At 48.4% G+C, this 25084-nt stretch overlaps 1 long non-coding RNA gene across 2 annotated transcripts; it reads right to left on the minus strand.

The window, feature by feature from the left end:
• Window positions 1–22514, minus strand: LOC122202207. Of its 2 annotated transcripts, XR_006194522.1 has the most exons (3): window positions 22321–22514; window positions 356–448; window positions 1–216 (listed from the first exon to the last, which is right to left on the minus strand). It is a non-coding gene; the product is annotated as an uncharacterized LOC122202207 (long non-coding RNA). The 2 variants fall into 2 exon arrangements; XR_006194526.1 differs by lacking the exons at window positions 1–216; window positions 356–448 and adding an exon at window positions 20818–21303.
• Between the last annotated feature and the right edge of the window lie 2570 nt (window positions 22515–25084).

A 25084-nucleotide genomic window follows, 5' to 3' on the forward strand; every position in this document is an offset into this window, starting at 1 on the left:
TGGCTTAAAGGAATATTTAATACCTGAACACGCAACCAGGAAAGTTACAACTTAAGTTCCTGAGTTTCCCTGTGGATTCGGGTCCCCTGCGGCCATCGCTACTCCACGTGTGTGTCTCGTGAAGTCAGAGTCGTCCTGTTGTCCTTCCATAAGCTGATGTCCTTCCATAAGTCGGCCATCTGATTTTCTCAGACTCCAGTGTCACTTATAAAAGAGCTAATGAGTTGAAAACAAACAAACAAAGAAACAAAAACCGTTTCAGGTTTTCAGCACGTCTGAAGAGCCAGGGTGTCTGGGGCTCTTCTACACAAGCTCTGAATCTGGGAGGATTCACCTCCCCGACAAGAAAACGTACCTCGATATTTGGGCAGTCTGCGGCAAAAGCCTTTGAAATCACTTGAAGGCATCATGCCTTCGACTTCTCTTGACATAAAGCTGTTCGAACAACCTGAAAATTTGAGCAGTTTCAGATTACCAGCCCATACTTCTCATTTGGGGTCTATGCTTCGGGCTGTGGGTTGGGATCAGTCGGCTCTGTGGGATTGTAACATCCCTTGTCCAGAGTTCACCATGGGGGTGAGGGGGTCTCCGCTGACCCTGCGGGAGCCGCAGCAGGGGGCGCTGGCGAGCACGGCAGGAACAAGTCATAGCAGGGAGGGCGTGGACGGTCAGGGGCAGTGGTCCAGTCTCCGCACGTGGATATCAACACTAACAGCCACCAGAGCCAGACGCAGGACCAAAAAGCATCCAATAACTAGAGTCTTTTTTTTTTTTTTTTAATGTTTGTTTATTTACTTTGAGAGACAGACAGAGTGTGAGCAGAGGAGGCACAGAGAAAGAGACACAGAATCCGAAGCAGGCTCCAGGCTCTGAGCTGTCAGAGCCCGCTCAAAACCGTGAACCGTGAGATCATGACCTGAGCCGAAGTCGGACGCTTAACCGACTGAGCCACCCGGTGCCCCAAGACGTTGTTTTAAGCTGAGAAGCTCTGTGGTGCTCCCTGAAGAAACCATTGTCATACATCTTAGTTAGCTAGATGTTATAGTAAGGAAATTGTTAGAAATACAAGGAGAGATTTAAGTGTCCATCAAGAGTTATCAGAGGTGAACACATCTCTCAGCCTCAGACAGATCAAGTGGAGGAAAACAACAGGGTCTGTGAAATGTAATAAATAAATCGTAAATTATTAGCTATAGAGCAGACTGCTTCTGGAAGACAAACACTTCCCTGTCGCTCAGAGTAATAATCAAACATTTGTAGAAAATAATCCTATGCAAGTTTTCAAAGGAATCATTAAAGATTTTATTGGCTGATGCATTCATACCACAGTTTAAAGACAATAAAAGAAAATTAAAAACAAATAACAGGGGTTTAAAATAAAACCAATTATGCAATTTGAAGAATAAAATCCTAATCATTATTCAAAGAGAAAATAAAGACTCCAATTAAAGACTGATTTAAAAAGTAAAATGAGCCTGACACAAGAAAACAAACAGGATATGGCAAAAGCTGAATTCAGAGAAAACATAAATATTTAAGTGCTTTTATTATTTAAAAAAAAAAAAGAAATAAAGAATTGTTGTCGGGTTTTCCCTGCTGTATTATTTCAAGCTTTTAAGGAACACAGAATTTCCAGGGCGCCTGGGTGGCTCAGTCGGTTAAGCGTCCGACTCTGGCTCAGGTCATGATCTCACGGTTCGTGACTTCAAGCCCCTGCATCGGGCTCTGTGCTGACAGCTCAGAGCCTGGAGCCTGCTTCAGAGTCTGTGTCTCCCTCTGTCTCTGCCCCTCCTCTGCTCACGCTCTGTCTCTCTCTCTCTCTCTCAAAATAAAGAAATAAAAACATTAAAAAAAAAAAAAAGGAACACAGAATTTCCATGCTTGGCCAAATCGGGGAAGAAGGAAATCTCGAATTATTTCATGACACCTCCATCAATGGCGTTGATGCTGAAATCTTACTGAGATCAGAAGAACACAAGCACTTAATATTTCTTAAGAGCATCTTGGTTTCAGTAAGTTGGTGTTTTCTCAATCTTCTATGATAGGCATGTATTCCTTGCATTAAAAAAAGCAAATGATTCTTCTCAACAGTAACACGATGAAAAGAAAGCCTTTTCCGGGACAGGCTGGGAGTCCCAGACAGGGCCAGGAGGGGGTTCCTTTATTTCCTGGCCCGTTTGCATGTCATCTGCACGAGTCAGAGGTGACTTATGACTAGATGCTCCAAGTTCCCTTCCTGCCATCCCAGTGGTTGGGGAGTGCGAGGTGGCGGCTGATGCAGCCTGCCCTGCCCTCGCCGCCATGGTGGGAAGGGACCAAGGACGGGTCCAGCTCTAGTCCTCCCGGACTCAGCTCTGGGACAGCCTGACCCGTCCTCGACTGTGGGGCCTCGTGTGCACATTACCCACTCTTCAGCGAGTCTAGACGCTGGGGTGGTTCTCAACAGGGCACCTAGTGAGACCTTGTCATCCAAGGTGCCGTGTCTGTTCCAGCCCGCCCGTGGCTGTGCTCAGCTTGCCCTGGGGCGGCCGTGGTCCGGGCAAACGTTCGGGCAATAGCATGGCACTCTCACTCCATTTAGGCTTGCACCAAAGTCTCCGATGTTCAACTGCCACTTCTGGAGCTCCTGTGAAGGGCAGGGCCCAGAGAGGTGTCTTCCAGAATCACCTAATGCCACCCTCACAGCTTTGCTGTGAGCTCAGGCTCCTGGGTGACATTCACAGAGGGACACCCACCCGAGCCGAGTGCCCATCAGCGGTGGGTCTGTCTGGCTTCCAGCTCTGTGGATGTCACAACTCCTGTGCTGCCTCTCCAAAAAATGCATTCTCTGACCTTGTAAAGTATCCAACTTTCTATTCCCCATTTTTATACAAAATGCCATATTGCAGAGGGGGAAAAAATCCTTTGTTCCTGGCATTTACAGTGGTTATACAGCTACTCAGCTACTTGGAACAACACTGCTGAAAGCATAAACTGCTTACGTCTGGTCTGAGTCCCTAACAGCACAATCTGTAAACAAATAATAAAGTTCCAAGCAGCTGCAGTGACATGATGCAAGCAACTTCATCTACGGTCATGGGGACGGGTCAGAAGTCCAATGGCCTTAACTCTGTGACCCCTGATGTCTCATTCGGAAACTGGGGTGGGAGACTAGGGGAACCCAAAGTTATTACCAGCACCTATTCTGTGATGTTCCAAATCAGTGGTGAAAAATGGTTGTTTCCACCCAATTACCTCGGAGGGTGCGCTAACTCCAGTTACAAAGTTATGCAGGTGCTAGCGGGCACCGTCCAGCTCCACTCCACAAAATGAAAAAGCACGTGGCTTTTCTCAATTACCTTTTCTAGTCTCTACTTTTGGATCGATTCATGCCTGTGCCTTTTATTTGCCTATTTCTGCAGTGTGGGAAAAGTGCCTCATTCGTAAAAGCCAAATATAGCACAGGACCTCCTTGTTACAACAGGATCCCAGGAACCGAGTGGCTTAGAAGTTATCAGGAGATGGGCTATAATGAGGCTAATTCTGGTCAGGTTTAATTATGTAAAGTTGGGCTGCGGAAAGGCACGGTCCACACGGCAGGCAGGCTCCAGGATGGGGGGCTTTCAGTGACAGCAGATGGGGCAGGACTTGTCACCAACCACTCCATGAGCCACGTACTCCCCTTTCAGATGCCTTCTTGTCATTGAAAAGCAGGTGTCAGAGGGGAAATGTCATTGTGAAAGAGTTCTGTATTGGGAATTAGTTATCCCGTCATGATGCTGTGCCATTCACTTGTACAGCAGTTATTTTAAGCTCCCTGTCCCTTTACAGAGCCAGTTCTCAATTATCCATCACAAGAGAAGGTCAGTGGCAGGAGGGAACCCGATTGACAGGCAATTAAAAACAATGTACATTTACCTTTAAAATGAGCTGCATAGTGAAAACAGGAAAAAGATACCTTGTAGGTTATTAAATTACCAAATTCTGTGAATTATTATAAAAACAACATTAAAATATGTTGACTTTTAAATCAAATTGTAAAGCAGCAACACATCTCCCTCTGCACAGCTCAACCACGCATCCCCTAAAAAGGTCACTTCTAATTATTTCTATTATTAGTTCCTCTGTCTATTTTTACCTCCATATATCTTAATAACATGTTTATAGCATATTTGTTGCAATATCCATTTTTGGTATTATTTATTGACTTCCCACTCTGGGAGATAGAATTTTAGCTCCTCACCCTGCCTCTCCCTCTCTGCCTCTGACTATATTCAGCTCCCGTGTTAATTACTTTTGTCACATGAGATCACATCATTAGAATTCTACTTCTTGTTCCATTAAATATGGAGAAAATATTTCCTTACCTCGAATACAAGATTGTAACAGCTTCACGTTTCCATGTATCCATCATCCCTCCTTCCCACCTCCAAAATCCTCTTTATATTTTACTTTTATATGGTCAACCTTGATGCCATTGGCATTTTATTCCATAATATCATAATTAAATATTTTCTGATTTCTGTTTGATTGATTCCAAAGCCTGGGAGGTCACTGAACCATGTTTACATTATGGACTTTGTACATTATTAACTGCAAAGTGGAATCATATGTTTTAATTGTATTCCCTTCCTTTTATAGCTTTTTGGTTTCTCTGGAGTTTCTAATTGCCTTGTTTTTCTGAATCAATTGATTTTGCTTTGTCCTTAAAAAATAATTATTTTAAGGGCATATGAAATCAATGAACTCTCCCACCATCATGATTTTTTTTTCTCCCCCAGGGACTTCCCTCCTAGAGACCTCTGTTCTCTGGGGCTTATTTTTTTTTTGGCCTGTCATCCCGGGACTTAAATTTCTCAGTGTCCTGAGTGGTACCCACTGTTCTCCCCAGTCCATGTCTTTTTGATTGTCTTTTTGATTTCCACATTCTTGTTTTGGAGTACCTCCTCGAGTAATATCCTTACAAAAGATTGGTGCGTGGGACATAAGCAATGAATGCTTACACATTTACACTTTATTTATACTATTCTCATAGTTAGTTTGATTTATATCTAAGATTTGGGAGCCTGAGACAAGGCATTAGATGCAAGCACTTTTTGGGGGAAGTACTCCCAGGAAGTTCTGGTAGGAAGGTAGGAAAGTGAGGAAAAGAAGAAAAAACAAACCAGCATCCTCTGCCTTCATGTGTAGGTTACCACTATGAGCAAGTGAGCACCTCTGGGAGACTGTTTGATAGGTATGTCCTCCAAGCTATCTCAATCAGAGTAATTAACAACAACAACAACCATCAGGCACTATAAGAGGGCTTCTCCCAAGAGTGTTAACTGCCTAGAACTTCCAACCTGAAGGTTGGCTTCTTCAACCAGAGAAAGCCCTTTGGCAAAGATTTGCAAGTGTCATACCAGGAAGCATCAATCTGCTCAGGGAAGTTCATGGCAAAGGGGTATATGAGGGCACAAGGGTGTCTGCCTCTGCAGGTATATAATTCTAGATGGAAAACAACATTCTCTTAGAAGTAAGTTCATGCTCACTGTATTCTAGCATAAGTTCCTTGCTTCTTGATTATTTTAAAAATGCAATATCTCCTATCATTTCCTCTGAGACTATTAGAGCTATTGTCAATGTGTTCTTGTGTTCCCTAAGTTGTTCCTCTTCCCCAGAGCCAGGCTGTCCTACTTCCTGGATTATGATGCACACAGGTGGGGCTCACCAACCAACAGACTTCACATTAGGCTGAGTTAGTTGTGAACCAGTCATTACATTAGGAAAGTCCAAAGTGCCAGAGTTAAGATAGCTATTCTACGAGGCACCAACTCCCACACGTTTGAGTTCTGGCTCTAATTATCTTCCTGATACTTGTCTTAATTATTTTTGAAAGAGTGGTTTTGGGGAAGAAATCTACTGAGAGCTGGTCATGTTCCTTGAGATGTTTATAAGAACTCCAAGCAAGAGAAAAAAACAAACAAACAAACAAACCTCCAAGCAAGGGTGCCAAATAGGCAGTTCGTTTGAAACAAGTCTTGTTTCAGAGTGAGGTCCGACCTGGAGGCATGACTGTCTGGGTTGTTGGTCTCTAGATGTTGTTTAAGCCACAAGACCAAATGAGATCTTTGAGAGAGGAAGAATACAGACAAAGAGAAGAGGTCCAGGAATTGAGCCTAGAGGACTGAAGAAGAACCAGTGAAAGCGGGCAGCTGAAAAGGACAGAAATGTATTCCCTCCCAGTCCTGGAGCAGAAGTCTTATGTGGGAACATCTGCAGGGATGGGTCCTTCTGAGGCCATGAGGGAGAGTCCGTTCCAGGTCTCTCCCAGCCTCTGGTTGTCTGCTGACAATCTGTGGCATGTCTGGTGTCCCAGGTGCACCTGGCCCCTCCAACTTTCCACCCTCACAAGGCATTCTACCTGTGTCTCTTCACATTGTCTCTTCTGTGTGTGTGTGTGTGTGTGTGTGTGTGTGTGTGTGTGTCTCCATGTCGAAATGTCCCCTTCTTATAAGAACATCACTCGTATTGGATTATGGCTCACCCTAGTGACTTCATCTTAACTTGAGTACCTCTGTGAAGACCCTATTTTCAAAGAAGGTCACATTCTGAGTCACTAGGGATTAAAACTTCAACATACATTTGGGGAAAACACAATTCAGCCATAATGCCCTCTTGGCTCATTTCCTCATCCCCGGATCTCAGATCCAGCCACACTTCCTCTGCAACCCCACGCAGGACTGTGTCTCAGTTGAAACGCTGTTTGTCATGTACATGTCTGTGTCTGCCACCACGTTCCTTGGACACTTTCCAAAAGGTATATTTAGTTTTTCTAAAATTTGTTCATGCCAATCCTATTTCTATCATAAATATGTAAAGTAATTAACTGCTATGCAATCTGGTGAATGTGAAAAACAATTTAAAATTTTTTTTAATGTTTATTTATTTTTGACAGAGACAGAGAGAGAGAGAGAGACAGAGCATGAGCAGGGGAGGGGCAGAGAGAGAAGGAGACATAGAATCCAAAGAAGGCTCCAGGCTCCAAGCGGTCAGCACAGAGCCCGACGCGGGGCTCGAACTCACAGACCGCGAGATCATGACCTGAGCCGAAGTCGGACGCTCAACCGACTGAGCCACCCAGGCGCCCCTGTGAAAGCCAATTTAAACGCAGGGCAATATTTGCTAGCAAGAAGAGTGACTTCCAACAATTACTATGAAATTAATATTGGATAAAGTAGCCCTAAAAGATTGGAACAATGGCTTAGGAATCCAGAAGGATACTTCACTCAAGTTGTTGTGCAAGTGTCTTTATGTTCTTGACCCAATTGGAGGAAACCCAGCCTCTAAACTGAAATCGTATACTATGCAGATGTATAAAAGAGGGGAGAAAAATCTGCTCCACTCCAGTCAGTAAAGTTGTGCTCAGAGAAAAAGCCTGAACTGCACACTGGAACATTGGCAGGTCAGTGCCAAACATTGGTTTAAAATGGAAATGAAATGTTTAAGGTGTTTGTTATTATAATTCTGCCCCTCAGCTGCATTCCGTTAACTCCAGATACCAGCCCACATGTCTCAGAAGGACGTTCCTACCTTAACATCATGTTTCCCGGTTGAGGCTCAGAGCCATTAAATACCGCATGTCCCTACGTAGCTGAAGCAGGCCTGAGCCTGGGCGGTGCAGTCTCGTTTATTATTTGTTTTAATTTTGATTATTTTTATTTGATTTTTTAATTTTTATTATAATTTTATATTATATTATTATTTTATTTATTTTTACTTTATCATTTTATTTTATTATTATTTTACTTTAATTTTATTTTAATATTTTTTATTTAATTTTTATTTATTTCGAGAGACAGAGAGAGTGCAGAGGAGGGGATGAGAGAAGGAGAGAGAGAGAATCCCAAGCAGGCTCCACACTGCCAGCATGGAACCCGATGCAGGGCTCGAACCCGTGAACCTCGAGATTACGACCAGAGCCAAAGTCAAGAGTCGGACGTTTAACTGACTGAGCTCCCCAGGTGCCCCTGGGCAGTGTCGTTTCAGAGCATGGCTGCTGATCCCTCCGGTGGGAAGCATGTTGACTCATGGAAAGACCCAGAACTGACCCAGGGAAGTCTGATGAGTCACTATCTAGTGAACAAGAGGCATGGTTAAACGTTCACACACACATTTCAATCTTTCTTTCATTGTGTCTCAATTCTCCTTCCAAGCCCCACGCTTGGTTTTCATGTTTCAGTTTCCTGTAGAATCCTGGGGGAAAGCCAGCAGTTGTTGCCCGGGAAGACAGACTCATCCATTCGTGTACTCATATGTGGAGCTTGCAGCAGACAGAAGGGGGTCTCCTCCTGTGCCTGGGATGGTTCCAGACACCTGCAGACTCAGTAAATCCCAGAGCAAGTCAGACAGATCGGACCCCTTCTCTCCCAGGGTCATCGGCAAATGGGAGTCCCTGGTGATAGTCAGACAGGACGTGAACGCTGCCCTCCTGGAGCTTATAGGCCACCAGGGAGACTGGAATGTGAGCCGATGACAACAGACCAGGGCCCAGGGGATGGAGGGAGCGTGGGGTGTGCCCAGGACCTGGAGGAGGGCCCAGGCTCTGGGCTCCATCCTTGTGAACTTTCTCCCGTTCGATCCCCACAGGGCAGCTCAAGGCACAGACGCCATCCCCAAGTCCCAGGTGCAACAGCACAGGCGATGGCGATGTGGATGGGCGTCCGAAAAGACCCAGCTGGGTCAGCCCTCCTGCCGCCACCTTCCCTTCCTTCTCCACAGGCAGAAGCCCCTGAATGGAGACGGACGGATGCGGTCAGGGGTTCCTCAGCCGGGGGGGGGGGGGTGGTGGAAGAAGGACCGTACGTCTCTGGCTGCCGCTTTTCCTTCAGGGCTCAGAAGCCTCTGTGCGCGGTCTGCATTTGCACACCCGTGCAGGAGATCCCCACCAGGCAGACGCACGCCCCCCGACGTGTGTTAAAACAGGGCCGCTCTGGCAAGTCGGCTGAAAACATTCACGCGTCTTCTTCCCTCCAAAGGTGACCCCTCGGCCGACACTTCAACACAGGCGGGCAAGCTGTGGCCGGCCCCCAGCCCCCGCTCCCGCGTCCCCCTCCTGAAGTCGGCACTCTCCGAAATGTTGCAAGGGACGGCGGCTCTCTGATCGATCCGGCCGGTTTCCGGGTGCTCCTGGGCTGGCAGCGGTCCGCTCTGAACCGTGTCAGCTGGCGGGGACCTTCGCGTCACGGCCCGAGTGCGCCCGGGAAAGGTGGCCGTCTGGACAGGAGCCCTTCGGGGGCCGTGGGCGGTGCCGGGAGAGCTGCGTCGGGGAGAAGGGGAAGGCGCGCGCCGCGTAGGACGCTTCATCTGCGGCAAGGACAAACACGCCGTTTGCTACGAACACCGTCGGGGCAGGTGGGCAGTGGGCAGACTGCTCTTCGGTGAGACACGTGGATTATATTTTGTCATCACGAAAGCAAAACGGATCTTGAGCAACTTGGGAACACGTCAAATAATAAACCTCTCTAAACGGACCGTTAAGCCTCCTCACCAAGGTATCCCTACCCCTGCACTTACTGTGTGGTCTTAGTTTCCTCCTCAGCCTTCGAAAACGTGGATAGATGGATTTAACATAGACAAGGAGCACGTAAGTTTACAAAAGCCATATGTAAATGTGGGTTATATGTAAATAAATACACATGTGTGTGTATATATGGTTTTCGTGGATTTTTTCAGTGTCCTGTTCATACAATTTACTATCTTGCTCTTCTCACTTAACATCAAAACAATGGATTATCTCTGCGTCTTTGAACAGCTGCTAAAATGCGGCTTCCGTGCGCCGGGGTGCCCCATCATCTGGCACACTGGCCTGAGCTGATTCAGCATCGCCCGGACCTCACGGGGGTGGGTCTTTTCTAGTATTTCCCCTTGCTTTCTAGGAGGTCCCCTGAGGTTAGACTTACATCAATGTTTTTCTGACTTTCTGGTGTCCTTGGGATTTTTGTTTTTCTTTTTCCATCAGGGGAATCACAAGGTCAAAGCAATGAAACAAAATGGGAGCTCTGGATAAGAGCTCCCAAAAGGCTCTCTGGTGGGGCTCAGCCGACTTCTGCACCCCCCACCCACCCAGCCACGGGACCAGTTTCCCGGCACCGTCACCAACACTGGCCACTAGCACGAAGCTCAGTGTCAACGCAAAGGGTGAAAAATGGTCTTTTTAATTTTTTTTAATTTTATTAATCTGTATGCCTTTTCTCACCATGAGGCTGGACATTTTTCAAAAGTATACTGGGCATTCTGGATTTCTTTTCCCGATTAGACTGTTTCTATCTCTTCCACTTGGTTTTCATGTTTTTCTTACCCACCTCTAGGAAAATAATTGGAATTAATGTTCTGGTCCTTGCATAACATTTTTGAAATGGTCTCAATTGAAGAGGGAAAAGACTGGACTCGGTGCTTTCCCCAGGCCTCGTACGTTGCATTTTCCGGAGACGTTTAAAAGGTCAATGCTACTTCAAAGTCAGACTTCAGCCTGAATGGACCGCCACCAGAAGGCAATACGGTTTTAGATATGTTCCACCGGTTTTGACTTCTTAAAATGTCAAGCTCATAAATTCACCCCCTCAGACAAACCCAGGTGCCAATCACCCCTCACCAGATACTCAGCCATGAGGACATTTGGAGCCTTGAGCCACGGTCCCACAAAAACCACATTCCGTCCTTGTCTGTAAAAAGCCTGGGGTTTAGATGCAGTGATGAAATTCAAATTCCCTGTCTCTACCCTCTTTAAATTCTACTCACTCATTTTTTCTTCTCCAAATCCAGTAATCTGGGATTAAAACATAAAAAACACCTACAGTTTTGGTGCAGACAGAATCAAGGGTAACTTTTTAGTCTCCGAAGGTTTAATAGATGCCCAGAATAGATCTTTCACCCTAAAGTGACGACCTCTGCCTCTGCCTTGGCGTCGGGGGCCGTGAGCCCTGTACTCCCCTCAGAGCGGCCCCCCTCCCGGACCTGGACCCAGACCCCGGTCGGGCTTGGAAGCCAGTGAGATGGGGCGGACGGGGAACCTAGGGTGGCCCTGGGGAGTCACCGCCAGGCGGGTCCACCGGAAATGACGGGAGCTCATTTCTGACTACAGGACGGAACTGAAGCGCCCTGGGTCCCGTGCCCCCAGCATGAGGCTAATGAGGGCTCACCCCTCCCTTCTTCGCCCGGGAGGATATGCGGCCTGCTGATGTGCCCGGGATGTGCCGTGACTGTGCCCACACTGCAGCTCCGCTCAGCTGCAGATAAACCAATGAGTCACTCGCTGGAAGCCTCCATTTCCTCATCAGTGGCGGCAAGAGAAGCATCGATGGTTCCCGCAGGACTGGACGATGCACGTGGCCTGGTAGCTCAGGGCCAGGGCCCGAGGGGACCCTCCGTGAAGGCGGGCTCTGCGTCTCCACCTCCCTCCGGGGGATGACACCTCGGTGGTACCAAGGGACAAATCTGTTCCTGACTGTAAGAGCCAGCAAATGAACCAGGTCTGCATTTAGGTCCTGCTCTGTCACCACGGGACCAGCTACAACCTGCCGGGCGGGGGGTGGGGGGCGTGACTCCGGGGCATCTGAAGGGCCGGAGGACGCCCCTCGCAACGCCAGGCTCTGAGGCCCGGGCAGAGGAGGGGACGCCGAGAACCGCCCTCCGCACAGGACGCGCTGCTAACGGTGATAAAGACGGGGGAGCCGGGCCGACCGCGGGCTGCCTGCTGTGGCGGAAACAAACCTGTCACTCCAGCCGCACGTCTGCCTGGAGGACCCGAGGGAGGCTGTAACCCCTTCACACCTTATTGCCGGGAAGTGACTTTGTGATTTGACACATTAAAAACAGGTTCAAGCGAGGCTCCTCTCCAGTGAGTTGGAACCTCCGAAGTGACAGGCCTGCCTTCCCTCCTGCACACGCTGGCACAGACAGGAGGCTTCCAGAAAGAAGGGCTGGGGAGGGGCAGGTGGGGGCTTTCCTGGAACACTGTGTTCTCGGTGCTCCCTGTACTACCAGCAAGACCGGGCCAGTGGTTGAACTGAGTCCTGGAATAATTAGTAACAAGAACAAGGAGGAGCCTCTAGTTCCGGACCCCTGGTGGGTGGCGGGGCTCCCACGGGGAATTCCTGGGGCACGGCGCCCGCCCAGACCTACAGAGCGACTGTCCAGACCAACACCAGCCGGCGATCGACCCTTCCCACCCGCGGCCTGACCCTGCCCAGCCCCGCACCTGCCCGGCCCCAGCCCCGCTCGGCCCAAGGCAGGGAGCGGCGCCCACGGAGTCCGGCGAGTCCGCGGGTGGCCAGCAGAGGGCGTGCCTCCCGGAGCCGCGCTGGGCCGCCGCGGCCCGCCCCCCCCCCCCCCCGCCCCGTCCCCGGATCCAGCCCCGGACCCCCACCCCGGACTCGGACCCCGACCCGGACCCCTCCAGAGTCAAAGGGAGTGTGCCCGCCCGGCCGGAAGTCCGGGGCGCCGAGGGCCCGGGGTTCCGGACCGGCCGGGCGAGGAGCGGCGCGCGGCGCGAGCCAAATGCGTTTGTGCCACCTGTTGGCGCCGCGCCCGCACTGCACGCGCCGGGCGAGGAGGGGGCTGGCCCGGGGAGCCGGGGGCCGGGTGGGCGCTGGCCCGGGAGGGGGGGCACAAGCTGGCAGGGGCGCAGCTCCAGGGAGGGGGGTGCACCGGGCGGGCGGGGCCGGGGCCGCGCTGCTCTGGGAGCGGAACGCGGGGTACGTCCCCTGTTTTTAATATCGCAACTCTTCTAAACTTAGTCTCTCTGTCATTTAATGTTTCGATTAGATTCGCTGGTGTTCTCTTCACGTTCAGGTTGACCAGCGTGCGTTATCGTCACGGGGAGGAAAGAACTTACAAATGGCGACCCGTGTGTCTCCGTCTTCCCTGTGCACGTGGATTTTCAATCTTTTTAACGAATGTATCTTTTTGCAAACGTGCCAGCTGCGACGTGCTTGTGTAAACTACTCAGGTCGGTCACGGAGACCACGAACTGCTTGGAGTTCGGACTGACAAACAACGGTGTTTGTAACCAATTTTGTCAGCTGTAACCCTTTCTTCGGGTACTGGGTTTGTGTCCCACAAGACACCCGTTTGAAGGCACGGGGCATTTGGTCTCCCCTGTGTCTCCTGGTCTTAGCCTGGCATCCTGAACACCTCGAAGGGTGACGCGAGGCGTGGCTCTGCTCCCAGGTCAGCGCCCCCCACCCCGCCCGTTCCTGTTAAGAGGAGAGGGGGACCCACCCAAAGCTCGGAGCAACGTGGGTGTTTGCCGTCTCCACCTCAGGCCGGGGGCGTGGAGGCAAGGTGGGGTTTCCCAGCGCCCAGTTGTGCCCAGTTCGTATTTTATCATGAAACGTGTGCACCACAAAAGCATGAAAGGAGCCCCCAGTTCCAGCTAGTGACATCCTATCAATAGAAGTAGAAGGTGGACGTTTTAAATGTACACATCGGGAATGCCAAGGTACACCTTTCAGTCTGAGGGCAAATGCTGGGTCCTTCTCACTTCCCCTTGCCCTCGTGTGACACGTGTCTTTCCCTTCCTGTCACTGAATAGAGCAGGGATCTTATCGCTCACCGTGGTCAGCAAATCTTCTCCAGCGGTTCATGTTTATTGGTATATTTTTGGTGTATACAACTTTGTGTGCATGAGCTAAAGACATCTAGCTCTTTAATGTGAAAATGCACCTCATTTATGACTCAAAAATGTATCCGGAGATACCTTGGCTGTATAAATGTGAAGAGTGCAGAAAAGCCGGAGAAATTCCACTGTTGTCAGTATATATATTATATATATAATACTATATTAGTATAATATTAATTATGTTAATATATAATTTCACGTATAATTTTATATATGCTACTTATAGATACATAGGTTAAAAAAACTAGGGATTGTCTCTATTCCAGATTATATATACAATAAGTAGGGCTGTTAGCAGAATATTTATATTCTATATTGTATGTAAATAAAAGCATAATATATAATATACATTATATGTCAACTATTAGGATACAAAATTAGGTTATGAGAAAGCTAGCCTAAGTTCAGGGCTGGAATGCGGTAGGGTAGGGTAGGGAAGAGGGAGCGTTATTTCTTACTAATAGAACCTCCATATGGGGTCCAAGTTCAGTGACTTAACTGGGACCTACAGGTGACAGCAGGTTTTAAGTGTCACCAATAATTAATGTGCATCGTAGCATTCTTAACAGCACCTCCCCCACCCTCCAAACAAGTGAAGGGGACAGCGCTGTCCTGCCCTTCTGACCAAGCAATGGGTCAAAATCTGGCAACGGAAGACGTGGCACAAGTCTCTGTGAAACAGCCCAGCAGCAGGTGACATTGAAATTGCGTGTTTCCTAGGACAGGGTGGGGAGAACGGACACAAATTTCAGTCGATAGCCCAAGGTCTTTAATATGAGGAGTAAAGAAATCTCTACGGGTTAGTGGGAACCTTAGTAAAAGTGACTATGCAAAGATAACATTCTTGTGCCAAGAAAAAGAAGTCACTCCAGCAAGAGAAGTAATCACAATAGAGTCTTTTAAGAGACTGCTAACTGAGATTCAATAATGGGAGTTCAAAGTGGAAATTTTCAAACGCTGGGACCCTCAGTGCAGCAACATGGTGCCGTACCCAGTAAGCAGATACAGAAATGGACACAGACTAGGAGCCCCTGGGTGGCTCAGTCAGTTGAGCGTCCAACTTCGGCTCAGGTCATGATCTCATGGTTTGTGAGTTCAAACCCCACACGGGACTCACTGCTGTTAGAGCAAAGCCCGCTTGGGATCCTCTGTCCCCCCCCTTCTGCCCCTCCCCTATTTGTGCCCTCTCAAAAATAAATAAACATTTTAAAAAACGTAGACAGTAGAACAACAGGTCTACTCCGGACTCTGTCTGTGGACACGTGTGTTAGGCACATGACAGGTGAGTAGGGAGCAGGCTGCACACGAATAGTGGACTCTTTGGACACCGTGACTTGGGGCCTTTGAACCCCCGGAAAAGATGAGTGAAGATTTTAATTTACCCCAAGGCAAAGAGGGAAACCAAGCACAAGTAGTAGGAAGAAAGACCACTGTTTTTTAGAGAATGTTCTACAAATTAAACCGTGTACGGAGGTATAACATTATGCAGCCACTTTTTAAAGTATCTGTCCAGCCAGCGTCTGTTGAAGGTTTTAGGCACAGCGCTGGGCACCAGAAGGGCAGAGATGGCTGAGACGTGGGTCAGCGATCACTCAAAACAGAAAGTGATTACAGAGACAGGGGTCAAGAATAGTGGGACGGAAGGAACGTTTTCAGACTTTTCCTACATATTTCCAAGCATATCTATCCATTCTTCAACAAATGCTTCTTGCATGTCTAACGTTTGCTGAGCACCATGCTGGGAGCTGAGGCCACAAATGTTAGGGGAAAGTGAAGGTTGTGGCCCTCAAGAAGTTGGTCTAGTGGGAACACGGACGGAGTCGTCAATCACACAAATGCATGTAAAGTTAGACCTGTGCTCATCCGTGGCTCAGGAGTGCACAGGGCTCTGGGACATCACGGTAGATTCCACCTTCCCGGGGAGGTCAGACACAGCTTGCCAAGGAAGGGACAGCGGAGCTGAGCCGTGCTAGGACAGATGGATTAAGGATGGCCATAAACTCTGTCAAGAGCCCCGATCTCCTCCTTCTCCTCTCCACGTAGGGCTGGCCCCAGGCTCTCACCACGACAAGGAGTAACTGCAGAGGTAACGGCCACGTGACCCCCAGGGCCAGGTGAGGAGAGGCTGCGGCTGTGGCCGCGGTGTCTAGACTCACTCACTCGTTCCTGCCTCCGCTCTTGGAACTCAGCCGCCGTGCTGAGAGCAGCCCAAGCCACATGCAGCAGCCGTCACCGAGGGCCCCCGGACAGCAGGCGGTATCGCCGGCCACCTTGGAGACCCAGCCCGGCTGAGCTTTCAGACGCCTGCAGCCCAGCCTGCACCTGCCCACAGCACGTGAGCAGCCCGGAGCAAGAATCACCAAGATGAGCCCTTCCAGAACTCCTGGCCCAACCAGACCCTGTGGCCATAACGACCGGTTGTCGCTCTGTATGCACTAAATGTTGGCGTTTTGCTGCACAGTATTAGAGACCCGGGACAGAATGTGGCCCTAGGAGGTGAGATGAGAACAAAACCTGAGAACATGGCATTGGTTTTGAGACGAGGTGCAGACAGAAGTTGAACGGCCCTGATGAGACTGTCGGAAGGCCTCGAGGACAGAGAGGAGGGTGGGGCCAGAAGCCAGAGAAAAGGAGCCCCTGTTATGTGGGGCACAGGCTTGTAGAAAACGTACCTGACAGTCACTAAAGACATCTTGAGGGCCAATACTGGAAGTACCTCCCACCTCCTTGCTGCCTGTGAAGACGGGGCTGGAGGAGAGATGGAGTGGAGACAGTGGACTTAGCTTTTTAGCAGAATGAGCATGAAACGTAAAGGGACCAGGATAGTCTTTGCAGCCAGCAAATGGCTCACAATGCAGAGCTGGCCTCGGGGCAAAGGTCAAAGTGCCAGGAAAATAGAGCCTCAGGGAATTCAAGGCATAGCTCTGAGACCCTTCAAACGTGTATCAGAATGATTCAAGGTAAGATATCACACACCCTCTCCATCAAACAAACAAAAATAGCCCTACGGACAGTAATGCTTCAAAGACCCGGCAGGACATTACTCTGTGCCACCTCACAGGCAGCCAAGGCAGAAGAGGGTTTATCTTGAATAGATTAGTGAATGTGCCTTGGTCTAATGGAATGGATTATAAATTGATACATAAAACCCCATGGAGTTTTTAAATGAATTAACACACTTGACTGACAAGGGCCTGGGCGGGACTGGGAACTCACGGCAGAAGTGACGACAAGTGCCTGGAAGGATTCAGAAAAAGTGTCTCCAGTGGCTCCCTGTACCTCCTTCTCCCCTTTCAGAGCGGGGGGGGGGGGGGGGGGGGGAGGGGTCCATCACGGCATCCCTCACTCAGTATCACTGCTCTGTGCTGGGTGTGTGGCAGGAAATCTGTTTAAATTAGAGGACTTGGGAGCAAGAGAAAGTGCACTTGAAACATAGGGTTTGAGCTGTGGGTTTTGTGGAAAAAGAGGAAACCAATCACAAAATAAATTTTCACAGAGGGATAGAACAAGAGGGACATTCTGGAAAACAAGATTGTAAACATGCTAAGAAGCGCCATTAAAACAAAGTCAGCACCTGGAAGAATTCACTCCCGAGGAAATAGAAATCATAAAACACTCTAAAGAGAACTTTAGCATTAGTATGTTTAACATTTAAAAAAAAAAAAAAAAAAAGAGCAAACAGGAAATGTATAAAGGGCCACCATAAATCAAGGACAACTGAATGTTAAGAACTAATTTAAAATGCTAAAAGTGAAAAACATGTAGCTCGTTGGAGAAGTAAATGTGAAATAAGTACATGGAAGGACGCGCATGCTTATCTTTTAGAAATTGTCTGTGAAAGCGAGGGCGACGGGATAGGAAAACAGTGTGGTCCAAGGAGGGGCCCTCAACACCACCACCATGGGAAAAGCCTGAGCATAATTGCAAAGATACCAAGGATGGTGACAGGAGGCATGTTCGAGAGCCAAAGGGTATAATCCACAGGGCAAGTCTCATGAATTAGAGAGAGTGGGACCTGAAACCAGGTGGAAAGAATACTTCTGTGGGGAAACGTACAGCTTCTCTACAGGAACAAAAACCAAATGGAGGGTGGCACTTGATCTCTGGCGGTCTCTGTTATCTCCAACATCGGGAGATGAGACCAAAGCTGGGCGCTGTTGGGAGGAGGCTCTGAGAACAGGAGGTTGGGAGTAGCAGAGTCGAGGGTGGGGGACAAGCGGTCATGAGCACAGAGGGGGACGCTGGGGATGAGGAGGCCTATTTGCAGCCAGGGCTCCTTGGATGTGTGAGCAGGCCCAGCCATCCTGCCGTGGGACTCTTCCCAAGCACCGGCTTCTGACCTAGATCCCTTTTCTAGGGGGCTTAGCTTAAAGGAGCAGCGCCATGACTAAATGCTCACTGAGCATCTCCAATGTCACTACCAGCCTGGAGAGACACCGGGGTAAGCCTCTGGCACTGGGAGAACACCTCCAGGTACAGTGTTTCTCCTGTTGAACTCTTGAAGTTATTCTAATTATGCCAGTCTCAACTCATTCCATTGCCAATAGAACTCATTATCTCCTATTTCCTATATTACCTCCTTGAATCCTTTTTTTTTTTTCAGAGCACTTTACAATCTGCTTTTTCTCAGTGCGCACCATAACTTTTGGAACCTTCCTCCGGAAGTGCTGATCTCAGCGGGCTGTATGAGAAGGACAGCACTAAGTGGTCAGTGATCAAAGAAATTCCAATTCCAAATTAAAAAAAAAAAAAAAGTAGTAGGGTCTGGCCAGTGCCAGGCTTTGTCAGGGTTGGGATGAAAACGAACCACGTGTGGGAACGTGACACCGGACCAGGACGTTGCTGGCCCCTGGAACATGGAGTCTCAGCCGGATAAGAAACAGGGAAGCGGGTAGGGGAATGGGCGTGTCCACCAAGATCAAGGGCCGTCTTCGAGTCGTGAGACAGTAACTCTCGGATGTACAGTTCGGCGAGGCCAGGCCATGTGGATGCTGACCTGGTCCAGGACAGAGGACGGTGCGGTGGAGGAGAGCCCTGAGCCAGATGCCAATGATGGTCACCCGAGGGAAAGATGTGGCAGAGCCACTGTGGGAGCCCTGAGGGAGGGATGGCTTGCTTTTGGAGCATGTGAGTGAAGACCCCGACATCTACGAGGAGCAGAAGCAACCAACCTGCAGCCAAGGGGGAGGGGAGCACGACGTCCCACACCAAACCCAGTCCAGCTCGCGCTAGTGATGGACTCGGGCAGAACCCTTGCAAAGCCCCCACCGCCCCTGTGCAAAACGGAGATGACAATTCGGGACCGCGGGAGGACTAGACGGTCTGCTGGTCTCCCAGAGTGGGCCTACACGTCTGGCACGGTAAAGACCACGATAATGTGTGCCACTGCAGCTCGCAGCCATAAGAGAACAGCAGGGTCTCACCACGTGCCACACGCTGTGCTGGAAGCTGGGAACAAGAAGCTAACGGAGTCACGAGTGTGCAAGGGAGGCAGGACGGCAGGCCGACGGGAGGGATGACCCTGTGCGGAAAACCGGAAGGTCCCAGGCACGTTGGGAGAAAAGGCCCCCAGGAAACCGCACGTTCATAGGCACGTGTGGCCCGGCCATTGTTTGGGAGACAAACAGTTTCGACAGAGTAAAAGCCATTTCCGATGACGTGATGCAAGCCAAGTGGGAGAGAGACTAAGGAGGGTACCGCACACTTCTGCTGTGTAAGCGCGTGCGTTCTTCCTAGCACTTGCAGGGACTGAAAACCTCCCACGGCCTCCCTAAACATCATTGTTACATCTCCTTTCCCCTCCCAGAGGTAAGAAAGTGAGCCTGGGATTGTCTGTCGAGACACGCAGACAACCCTCAGCCGTCGGCAGATGGGAGGAGAAACAAGCTGTATCTTAGCAACAGGACAAACATTTCCTGCTTATTTTTTATTAACATCTTAGGCTCTGATTCAAGAATCCTGTAGGAGTTAGTTTCTGTCACCACACAACTTCTAAGTAGTATCTTTGGAAAATCCTCATGGCGGATAAAATCCAAGATGTTTGCTAAGGGACAGGGCAAAACTTTTTTTTCCGTTTGAGCGAACAGTGACAACCCAGTTAGATCTTCGGTGGTCACTTAACATCGGCGCCTGGTAACTCCTGAGGACAAATCATAGCACGGCCATTCGCTATTACCTGGACGAACATCGGGGATGAGGTAGAGTCCACAGCCGGTTTGCCAAGAGTCATTCCTAGAGATCGGTAATTCCATTTCCCTTGTTGTCGCGTGGCAAAGAGTGTCGATCCCCAAAGCTAGAGCTGGGGAGGAGACACGACTCCCACGAGGACGGCCGGCCACAGGGAAGCAGCAGAAAACGCACACACGAGTTGTCAACGTGTTTGCTCATTTGGAAAGCTGTAAAATCACCAGCGAACGTGGCCTGTGTCCAAGAGTCTGGGTCCACGTGAGAATGAGGACGGAACGTAGGGCTCAAGGAGCACGGTGCCTGACGGACACCTGCCTCTTCTGGAAAAGGGGATGAGCCTCAGAGAGGCGAGGCGGCTCCCCTGGGGCCACCCGGCAGCCACCTGCCCAGCAAGGCCGCTGTCCCACGCCATGACTCCGGGTCTGCACGTGTCACACACTGCACCCTGTCACACCACTCGCCAGTCCTCCCCAGGCTGTGCAGTGAGAGCTGAACGTCCCCGGCACTCGAGGCCCTGGGCAGGGAGATTCCGAAGCAGCCAGCCTCCGAAGAGAGGCCAGCGGGATGGTCGTACGGCACACAGACCCTGGAAACCAGACGGAGCGTGTGTGCTCAGTCTCCCGTCCGCCTACCCCCGACGTCGTATATAACAACAGTTTTCTGAACATACGTCTATGACCTTTTCCTAAAACTTGCCCTAAGCTTCCGACCTGTTGGCGAAACTTTATTTCATCCTTCATGACACAAGACATGGTCCGTACGTATGCTCTGGGATGCTGGCTGGGTTTCCAGAGCGGCAAAGGGAGGTGATGTAAAAACTAAGGAAATCTGAATGAAATATGGACTGTAGTTAATAATAATGTGTCAGTGTTAGTTCACCACACGCAACAGAATAAACATTCTAATAGAAAACGTTGGTAATAGGAGAAGCTGAGTGCAAGATACATGGGGGCTGTCTGTGCCAACTTCACAATTTTCCCGTGAATCCGAAATGTTTTTGAGAAGTAGAGTTTATTTTAAAGCTAGAGAGTTAACCATAACCACACTGCTACAAACTAACAGATAGCAGATGGGGGGCAGCCTCTCAAGAAGGCAACAGACAACGCCCATCGGAATCATCGATTTTACTGTCTTTCCACCCAGAAGCTCCCCACTTCGGGTGTCGAGTCTCAAACATGTTCAAAAGTCCCAAAAAGTGTTATGGACCAAAGTGTTATTGAGATAGAACAGACAGTAAACGAAACAGACAAGCAAGAGGAGATTGTGATGGAGTCTTAGGAGAGAACATAACGTTGTAAATCAAGTTCCAGACAAATCGGAATGACAGAAGAAATGCTTTGACCGCCACGTCATAGTGCCTTACAGAAAGTCACTGACGCATTCCCAGGAAGTACCTCTGGGAGTGATGCTAGCGTTGATTTTAAGTTTCGTCTTTGCTCATTTATAATTTCAGAATTTTCTATACTGAGGAAATGTTTCTGGAATAAGGAAAACATAAAAATAGAGTAAAAGGATTAAATTGAAATGAAAACATTAGCACTTGTTTTCTATTTCTAAGTATTAAACTATGTATAAACTCTGTAAGTATAAACTATCCATTGCTGAGTATTAATCATGCCAAAGTTGATTTTCCACAATCTTTGAATTCAGACGTAAAATCAGCAAGGGGAATCACACTTTATAAAGCTTCTGTTTTAAAATTTTTTTAATATTGGGGCCCCTGGGTGACTCAGTCGGTTGAGCGTCCGACTTCAGCTCAGGTCATGATCAAAAATGTTTAATGTTTATTTATTTTTTGAGAGAGAGAGAGAGAGAGGGAGAGAGCATGCACATGAGTGGGGGAGGGGCAGAGAGAGAGGGAGACACAGAATCCAAAGCAGGCTCCAGGCTGTGAGCTGTCAACACAGAGCCCCATGCGGGGCTCGAACTCGGGAACAGTGAGATCATGACCCGAGCCAAAGTCAGACACTTAACCGACAGAGCCACCCAGGTGCCCCGACAAAGCTCCTGTTTTAAAATAGCTTTTTCTGGGCGTCTGGATGGCTCAGCCAGTCACACATCTGACTCTTGATTTTGGCTCAGGTCATGATCCCAGGTTCCTAAGATGGACCCCCACATCTTGCCCCTCTCTGAACATGGAACCTGCTTGAGATTCTCTTTCTCTCCCTCTGCCCTCTCCCCTGCTTGCACTCTCTCTCCCTCTCTAAAATGAAATTTAAAAATAAATAAATTAATTAATTAAATTAAATCGCTTTTTCTCACAACTCTCTGTGTCAGTGGACAGAGGGCCAGGGCCTGACTGCTGAGTAAGCTGAGCTGGAAGGTTCTCCTGAGAAATCTAAGGACTTCAGCTCGTACCTTGATGAAATAAACAATCGATTCAGCTCTTTCCACCCTCCACCTGTAGGTCTGAAGAATGCATTTGTACCTAACTTTGAACGTGGCAATGAATTCTGCATCAGCATGCGGATGATTAAATGACACAAGTGTATTACCTGTGGGCAAACGCAGCTGTCACATAACACACGGGAGCAGCTCTTCTAGCTGGGAACAGCCTGGGCAACACTGAGGTCATCCCGATTTGAAATAACGCCGTGGAATTCTTAGCACACGTCTTGAGAATGCTGAAGATAGGTGATAGGAACTTCTGCCTGATGTCTTGTTTCCAGGGCAACACTTCTAATAATGCCACCTTCTGCAAGAAACAACGGTGACACCTGAGGACTTCCGAACTGTGCCTCTTCTACGTCCTGGTACTTTAAAACATGACACTGCATTTCCAGAATTAGTCTTGGATAAAACTGGAATTCTTAGAGAAATAATATCGAGAAGTCATAAGATGGCTCGGAACAAGCAATAATGCAATATTTCTCCCCAGTGCTCTGCTGTGGTGCTGATATCAACCAGGAAATACTAACACATATTTTTTATCTTAAATTTTATCCTAGATGGATAAGGAGTGGAGTGAGACACTACTCAAATCTCCCCCAAAAGCAATGACACAGTGGACAATGTTGTCCAGGGCAATATTCTCTGGGACTCTAGAAATCAAATAAAAGCATACCGGAAATGAGAAACATGTATTCAAGAAACAGTGCTGAACATCAAATGCCACTGGGGTGTATGGTGTTTGTCTAGGGCTTCCTCAACCCCGCATACCCCCAGTTTCCAGGGGCTGGTGGCTCACGGTTTTCCCCACGCTGGGTGGGCCGTGGAAACCAGCACCTCGGCCGTGGAGGAGCTGGCTTCATTTGGAGTGATGTGCAGTGTTGAACAGAAAAGCCATCTCTGCAGCAAAACCAAGCAAGCCACCCAAACAACAACAACAACAACAACAACAGAAGACGAACATTGTAGCAAGTCCTCTAATTGCCCAGCGTTGAAATGCACAACCCAACCCACACACAGATTCACCGGGGAAGGATGGAAACTTCATTAGCTCAAGGTATTTGGGAACAACTTCTTATCAATCCTTGTCTGACTGCGAGGCTACCGCAGCCAGAAGTGACCCCTGTGAAACCGGGCTTAAATACAAAAACAAGAGCTTTTAAAAACGGAACAAAGATATAAGAAGTAACAAACTTCAGGGATAACATAACTTGCAGAATTAGTCTAAGTCACTAAACAAACAGAACCAGCAAAAACAACAAACCCCAGAGAGGGGGAATCATAACCCAGAGTTGCCACAATATGTCACCTAAAATAATCAAGTTTTACTACCCACTACAAGACATGGAAGAAAACTGGAGCATGTGATCCACACATGGGGTGAGAGGGAACTCTCTGAGAGGACCCAAACCTTGAAACTGGCAGACAAAGACCTCGAAGCAGCTATTGTAAATATGCTCAAAGAATTGAGGAAATCATACTGAAAGAATTAAAAACAAATATAATGATAATGAGTCACCAACAAAGAGAGATTCTTGGGGCGCCTGGGTGGCTCAGTCGGTTAAGCGGCCGACTTCGGCTCAGGTCACGATCTCGCGGTCCGTGAGTTCGAGCCCCGCGTCAGGCTCTGTGCTGACCGCTCAGAGCCTGGAGCCTGTTTCGGATTCTGTGTCTCCCTCTCTCTCTGACCCTCCCCTGTTCATGCTCTGTCTCTCTCTGTCTCAAAAATAAATAAACATTTAAAAAAAAATTAAAAAAAAAAAAAAAGAAAGGGAAAATATGAATAAACATATTACAAATAAAGATATTGATTAGGAATTTAATAGTAATTTTCTCTTAAGCCTTAAAATAGTCGGCACAATATTGACGGAGAAAAACAAAGCTGGAGGACGGCACTATCCTTACTGTGAGGACTCACTATAAATCTATAGCAGTCGAGACAATACAGTATTGATGAAAGGAGACAAGCAGATCCCTGGGACAGCACAGAGAGACCCAAACAGACCCACTCAAATAGAGTCGACTGATCCTTGACAAAGAGCAAAGACAATGCAGTGGAGCAAAACTCGTGTTTTCAACACGCGCTGGAAAACCGGGATGTCCACAAGCAAAAAACCGAACGTAGACATTGACATAACTCAACATGGATCATAAACCTTGGAAGTGGAGATGACTCTTTAGATGAAACACCAAAGATACGATCCACGAAAGAAAGAACGGATAAGCTGGACCTCACTGAAATAAAAACCTTCCGCTCTCTGAAAGATAATGGCAGAGAGTAATAGAAGTCAGCCTGGGAGAAAATGTTTGCAAAAGACACATTGGATAAAGGACCGTCATCCAAAACATACAAAGAACTCGTAAAACTCAACAACAAGAAAACAAACAACTTGATTCAGAAATGGGCTGAAGACACTAAGAGACACCTAAGCAAGGAAGATATATACAGGTGGCTAATTAGCATACGAAAAGTCGCTCCACATTTAATATCATCTGGGAAACATGACTTAAAGCAATTAAGATGCCATACACACCCATTAAATGATCAAAATCTGAAACTCTGACAACACCAATGGCGGTGAGGATGTGGAACGACAGAAACTCTTTCACGGCTGGTGGGACTGCAACTCTGAAAGTGTGGCAGTTTCTCACAAAACTAAACATATTCCTACCATAGGATCCAACAACCACATGGACAAACCTTAGATGCATATTACTCAGTGAAAGAAATCAACCCGAAAACATTGCCTACTATATGATTCCAAGTTGAAGAGGCAAAACTCTGGACAGAAAAAAAAAAAAAACCTAGTGGTTGCCAGGGGATGGGAAGTGGATGAATGTGTAGCCCACAGAGGATGTTTAGGGCAGTGA

This window comes from Panthera leo, chromosome A1 (genome assembly GCF_018350215.1).
Source record: "Panthera leo isolate Ple1 chromosome A1, P.leo_Ple1_pat1.1, whole genome shotgun sequence".
Classification (NCBI taxonomy): domain Eukaryota; kingdom Metazoa; phylum Chordata; class Mammalia; order Carnivora; family Felidae; genus Panthera; species Panthera leo.